Below are 6,579 nucleotides of genomic sequence, written 5' to 3'. Positions count from 1 at the left end.
AGACTCCATTCAAATAAGCTGTACCAGTTAGGAAATGGAAAGCCTTGTGAAAAATGATGTCCATAGATACCTCTCTTTCAGGATTGTAACCCATTTGCATGGGTTTCATCAGAAAAAAGCAAAATGGCAGAGACTGCAGTCTGTGACACACTTTTCCCCTCTCATTTAAACAGTTTAAAGTACTGCACAACCATTGGCAGTAGTTGGTAAACTGTCATAGCTAGCTGCAGGTCTTCTTAACTTCATCATTATTCCCTGTCTGAAACATACATTATTTAGGCTAAGGAATGTGTATTGCATATCATATAGCAAATAAAAAAAATTATCATAATTTTCTCTGTTGGTTGCAATGATGGACTCAGACCCTGAAATTCAGATTTTGATTCCTGACCCTTTCCTTAGGGTTCCTGTGTGACCTTGGGAAAGTCTTCTTGTACTTCCGTTTGTCACTCAATAATTTGGGAAAAGGAAGTAAGAACATGGGATATTCTTTTGTGGGATGCAAAAGACAGCCTTTTGCCAAAATTTGAATGAGAAAAAATGCTGATCACTCCCACAGCTGATGAAAGAGGAGAGGGATGCCATGAAGAATGTTGTCAAAACTTTAATAATTTCCAGTGGCTTTAAAGATAATTTGGTTTTCTCACCACTAGTCAGTCTTCTCCTGCCATTTGTTCATGGTGTCTTCCAGCAATTCCTTGTGCAGTGCTCATTGCAGCAGTCTTCATCTGGTGCCAGCTGAAATATGCAGCCATAATAATGATATTTTATTTCAAAGCTTCTTTCTCTGTTCATGGCCAGAACATCTGAGTATCTTCCACTGTGTTTCTGCTAATAATAATAAAAAAAAAGACAAATTGCAGGAGCGTCCTCAGATTGTGTTCAGCCTAAGCATGTTCAGTTTTGGTTTTGGGAGAGGGAGAGAGGATCTCCCTAGTTGGATTTGCTCCACAGGTTGAGGTGTGTTGCAGGCAGACCCCACCAGCCTCACCAACTTGGCACAGGGCAGGCTCGGAGGGCTCCACTGGCACAGCATACGATGGTGCGCGGTCCCCTGTGATGTGGCTGTGGCTTCCGTTCCTCATCCTCCCCCTCGGTGGGAGTGTGGCCAGGCCACCAGTGTGGGCAGCATTGCCATTTAGAAGAACAATAAAGGCTGAGCTCCTATTCCCAAAGGGAAAATGTAAATTGTAAGATCTTTCCTAAAAATATGGATTATGAAAGTGCATCCATTTCTATTGTTTTGGTGAAACATTGTGTTAACTGAACTTAATCAAACACACATTATTTGTCTCTGTGGATGAAATTCTCTGGCCCGTGTTACCTAGGTCAAACCAGATGATCTAATGGTCCCTTTGGCCTTAAACTCCTCTGAAACAATGAAACATGGGTTTCATTAATGTAGCTAGACATTCTGAAGAATGAAATATGAGCTACACATATCCTAATAATACATCTTTCAGATTCCTATGGCATTTGTCCATCTTTTTGCCAGACTGCAGTTTGTGGAGTGAAGCAGGGCCCTGATCTCTCTCCCTTGGGAATGAACTCCTCCTGACCCAGCTTTGACTATTGAAAGGCAGATGCATGCATGCTCTTGCAGGCCATTTGACCATCCAAAAGCAAGTCTCTGGGGATCCTCAATCTCCTTTTCTTTCCTTTCAGTCATGGACAGTAAAACTCCCGTTGTCCGTGCCGTGCATCGTGTCAAAAACCAGACCAAAGTCATCTTCTGCTCCTGGGGCTTTAGTTTCTGCATTCTCCGTGATGACCTGCTTTGACATCAAGGCAAGATGATTACCGGAAATGCAGTCCCCCTGTATCTACTTGCATCTAGTGAATCGCTGCTGGATTGTCCCATATGCATACCTTCTGCAGAACAAGACCCTTTGTGCTTCTCTTAGTTCATCATTGATGAAGGGAAGGAGACCAGAAGGTAGTTACAGCTTGGCAGACATGGAGTTAAGCATGAAGGCATTCAGCAGTGAATGCCACCAGCAACAGATGACACCAGGGGACATTGCAGCTGTCACCTCAGGGTTGCAAGCAGCCACATCCGCATGAATCAGGCCTCTTCGTCCAACTCCATCCCTTTCTGACTTCCTTGCTTAATGCCTGTGGATGCTCACAGCCACTGCGGAGAGCGTTCCAGCCTCCGGGAGTCATCTAATTTGCGTGAAAGACCAAGGGAAAAATAAAAAAGGCTGCAGAAGGATCTCATTGCAAAAACCAGGCCCCCTGCCCGGCCCAGGGCAGGCTGCGATTATAGACAATACCTTCCGTATTTCTCAAAGGGAAGTGATATATCCTTCCCAAGGCAGGCCCATGACGGCTGTCATGCTTTGTGGCTGCACTGGGTATGTGATGATGTCATTTCAGAGAAGGAATCAAAGATTGGCTTCAGTTTGAGAAGGCTTAGTTGTTTTGTTGTTTTTTAAACTTTGCCTTCATTTCCTTTTTTTTTTTTTTTTTTTTTTTTTTGCATTCAAAATTCACCCAGAGATGTTTCCAAACCAAATCTCTCTTCAAGAGCGTTGCCTCCCTGCTCCCTCTTTCCCTGTTGTCCCGTTGTCCCGTGCTGGCGCCGGTTGCTGGATCCTTACTGGGAAATGGGTAGGTCACACGGTTTACTGTCAGCCACAGAGACCTCTTTGGCCACTGCGTGAATCACTCTGGAGAGAGTCTCATTTTCTGCACCACCTCCTGAAATGTCAGAGAAAAATAAAACCCACTGTGTGACTGTAATGAGGCATATTCTGGTCCTGTTTATTTTGTAGGCAAACAGCCACTACCAGCAAGCAGTGTTAGCTATAGGTTCCAAAAAAATCTCCTTTACCAAGGATATTGTATGTGAAGGAGAACTGCCAAATTCTCCAGGCTGGAATGTCTGTTTTCCCGGGAACGGGCTTTTTTGGCGCATCTTGAGCAGTCCAGAGTCGGATGGCAACCAAGTGAGAAATACAAAGACCCTGCGCCAGCGAGATGAATGTCACTGCTGCAAGGGGTGAAATCAGATGTAAGATGAGTCCTGAATCTCTGCCCCACTCCCGAAACTCGTTAATCTTATCCTGAAGGAGGAACTGTCCCTGTCTTGGCCTGGTGCCCAAACCAATTTTGGCTTATCACTCAGCCAAGCCAGTCAGTCAACACCGGGAGTTTCCATCTCCGAGGATGGGCTGCAGGAAGCCAAAATCTGTCACTTCTTTCCTCTGCCTCATTAGATCCTGCCTTTCACAGGATACTGAAATCAAGGCCCTGTGTGTTCGCAGTCAGATAAATCGGTTCAGACCACCAAATAATGGAAACTTAAACACAAGCACCTATCTGTGGGTCTTATGTTTTCACATTCTCCGGTAAAACTTTACGAAGCGGTAAGTGCAATGGTTAAGAAAAAGTTTTTAAAAAGCACCAACTTTGTAAAAGGGCTCTCAGGTGCAAGTCTGTTGTCATGAGTGTGGTTTGCTGAGCCTCAGTGTTACGGTCTTAATGTCAGGAAGAGCTTTGGATGGGGACAGCAGGACTGCTGCAAAAGGAAGGCATCTCCCATCTCACCCATAGGAGCTGGACTGCTTTGACTAACATATTTCTGTAATTCAAGGCCCAACTTTTTAAAGGTAAGACCCAATGTTTAGCCACCAAAACCCATCTGCAGCTTTCTAACAGGAATTGGCCTAATCACCAGAAAGGTGAACACCCTTGAGTAGGTTCAGTTGACTTTTGTAGGAACTCACGAGGCTGAGGAGGTTTGTTTAGGTGGACTCGCCTTCACCAGTTGATGAAGCATTTGACCCCAAATTAAATGGTTTGAATATAGCTGATCTGAACAAAGCATCTAGACCAGAGTCCTGTTTCTGGCAGTTGTCCATAGAGGATACATAAGAAAATGTATAAGAATAGTGCAAATGTGTAATGCTGCCTCCGGGAACCCTCTCGCAGCCTCCAAAAATATTACTTGTATTAGGTGATTATGTGTGTTTGTGAACTTTAATCTCCTTCTGTCGGTCTGATCTTGGCAGTAGCCGAGGTACTTTGCTCCCCATGATTTCAGTGATCTTGCTCTGTCCCCCAGCTATCGGGAGCAGAGATCTCCCTCTGCGGTCTCTCCCTGCTCTGTGAGATCATCGACACATTTGCACTTATGTTACCAGATTACTTAAACACGGTCCTACCTTAATCAGCAAAGTGTCAATTCTCACACTTGGGAATGACAATTGTGGTGGTAATTTTTAAGGTATTTTTCATCTGCAAGATGCCAAGATCTTTTTAAAGTAGCAACATCAAGGGAATATTTGTTTAAAAAATTTTAGCAGAAGGGGCTGGCCATTTGTACACTTTATGTTTCCTTTTAACTTCAAGTCCATTTTTTGCTCTTTCAGGCAGAGTTTTCTGTGTAAGCAGTTGCTGTGTAACTCCTTTTCCTCTTCCCTGTAAATGCTGGGTACCTTATAGACCAATAAGCCACAATTGGGAATGCATTCAGAGACCATTAGTACAGGAAGTCGGGTCAAATCCAAAGAAACCATGAACCAGTAAGTTTGAAAACACTGTATGAATGGCCTTTTCATACCTCCGCTTTCAGGTGGAGTTTGTTTTTGGATTAAAGGAGTTTATTCAGGTATTCACAAATATCCCAGCTCTCTGAACTGGCTGGAATGTGGAAACCTCCAAGTCATAATCAATTGCTGTAAAAGGGATTGGCATGTTCTAACTAGGGAATAGAGGGATGAAAGAGTCATAATTAGGTGACACGCATTCAAAACGGGATGAAAGACCGAAACCATCCTCAAAGACGCAAGCAAATATGAAAATCTCAAATCACCTCTTTCTTTATTTGTGATCAAGACGTTCCAAAAATGTTGGTTTCAGATGTTTTGTATGTACCGAACTCCCACATCATTTTTCCCCCCCCTTTGCCTGCTTGGCTGGGGAATTTATAAAAAACCCAAAACAACTGAAATGTGACAGAGCCTTATTCTCTTCCATCACAGGGGCTGCAATAACTGAGATTACTGCATCCTGAATAATATAAAAATACACAGGATTAAAGTTTTTATGGTTGAGCTGTGATGCTATTCCAGCCATTGAAAATGTCTCCTTGGCAAGACGATGCTCAGAGATACACCCGCAATTTTTCCCTTTGGACATGTGAGGAGGGAAGCTGGTGATCTGGGTTCAGCAAAAGCAGGATTAGAAATCAGAGGAGAAGGAAACAAGAGCAGTCATCACCCCAGCAATCAAATGTGGATGGAAAACATCCTTGTGGGAGGAGAAAGGGAGTACAGCAATTTTTTCCTGCTAGGAGATGTGTAGGGTTTATCTCCTTTCTCCCCATCGTCTTCTCACTCGAGTCTCCAGGAATGGCAAAAGGGACCTTTCTGTGACCTGTGGGTGATGACCTTGATCTGGTTCAACAAAGACCTCAATATTTCCAGCACAAACCATGTTTGACTGTTTTCAGGGTTAACCCAGGTCGTGTGTGCCAAGTGCTCTGGAGATGTAACTTGCAACATAGATGTTAATTAGTGTCTCTGTAAAGCAGCTGAAAATGGGGGCTTAGAGCACAATTCCTAAACACAGGGAAGTCTGATCTTTCAGCAGTCTTTAGGATCAGCTTATTCCAAACTTCAGCTGCTTTGTGCTGTTGTTAATTGGAGGCTATTGTTTCCCAACTCAGTGTTAAAAGAAATAGAAGGTTATTGGGAACTGGCAAGTTTTCTGGAAATAAGTGAAACCTTCTTCCTTTCTCATACTAAGCACACGCTGTATGGTACAGCCATAAACACACATTATAAACAGCAAATATACGAGAGGAAAATCCATATTTTATACATCCTGAAGCACTTGAACCTCTGAGTTTTCTATATTTAGAGAAACATTCAGTACAGCTTCAAACATCCTTCAAAATAAAATCAGCTCCCATTCTTATTACGTAGTGGTAAATATTTGGCACTTACTAACTAGTACCTTAAATACCTTTTTTTTTTTTTTTTCCATTGCGGTCCTAACCACCCCACACTGCACACACATTCTGCTGAACCTTGTTCTTTCAAAACACTTGCACAAAGTGTCCTTTTCCCCTCCCACAGGTGCACAGTAAGACAGCGCAGGACTGGAGGATTTGAGTATAGCCTTGAAATGGGCTTAAAATATGGACTGACACTGGCAAGCAAGAAATATTTGAAAGGATGTTATTGCTGAAATTAATATAACAGAGTAGGACGTGTGCATTTTTGTGCAACGTTTTTGCTCTGAAAGATGCTGACCCAAAGTCCATTTTAAATCAATGATAGTCATTCTCACATCAACAATTTTTGGGTGCAGCTGGCCAACAGTTTTTGATGGAGCAATTTTCCACCCACACTGGGATATCTTCTAAATTATATATGAAATGCAGTAATTTGGGAAAAAATTTATAACTTCCAAAAAGGTGAGATGTAAAATTTTGGCTTTCCCACTTCTTTTTAATAATGACAAGTCATTTTAATTTAATGCCATAGAAACATTTAATTTTGATTTTCTTCCTTTGACTCATTTGGGTCAACTAGTCCATTATGTTTAATAGCATATTATTTTTACATT

This window comes from Strix uralensis, chromosome 12 (assembly GCF_047716275.1).
Source record: "Strix uralensis isolate ZFMK-TIS-50842 chromosome 12, bStrUra1, whole genome shotgun sequence".
NCBI classification, from domain to species: Eukaryota; Metazoa; Chordata; class Aves; order Strigiformes; family Strigidae; genus Strix; species Strix uralensis.
Note: the sequence above shows the minus strand (reverse complement) of the source record.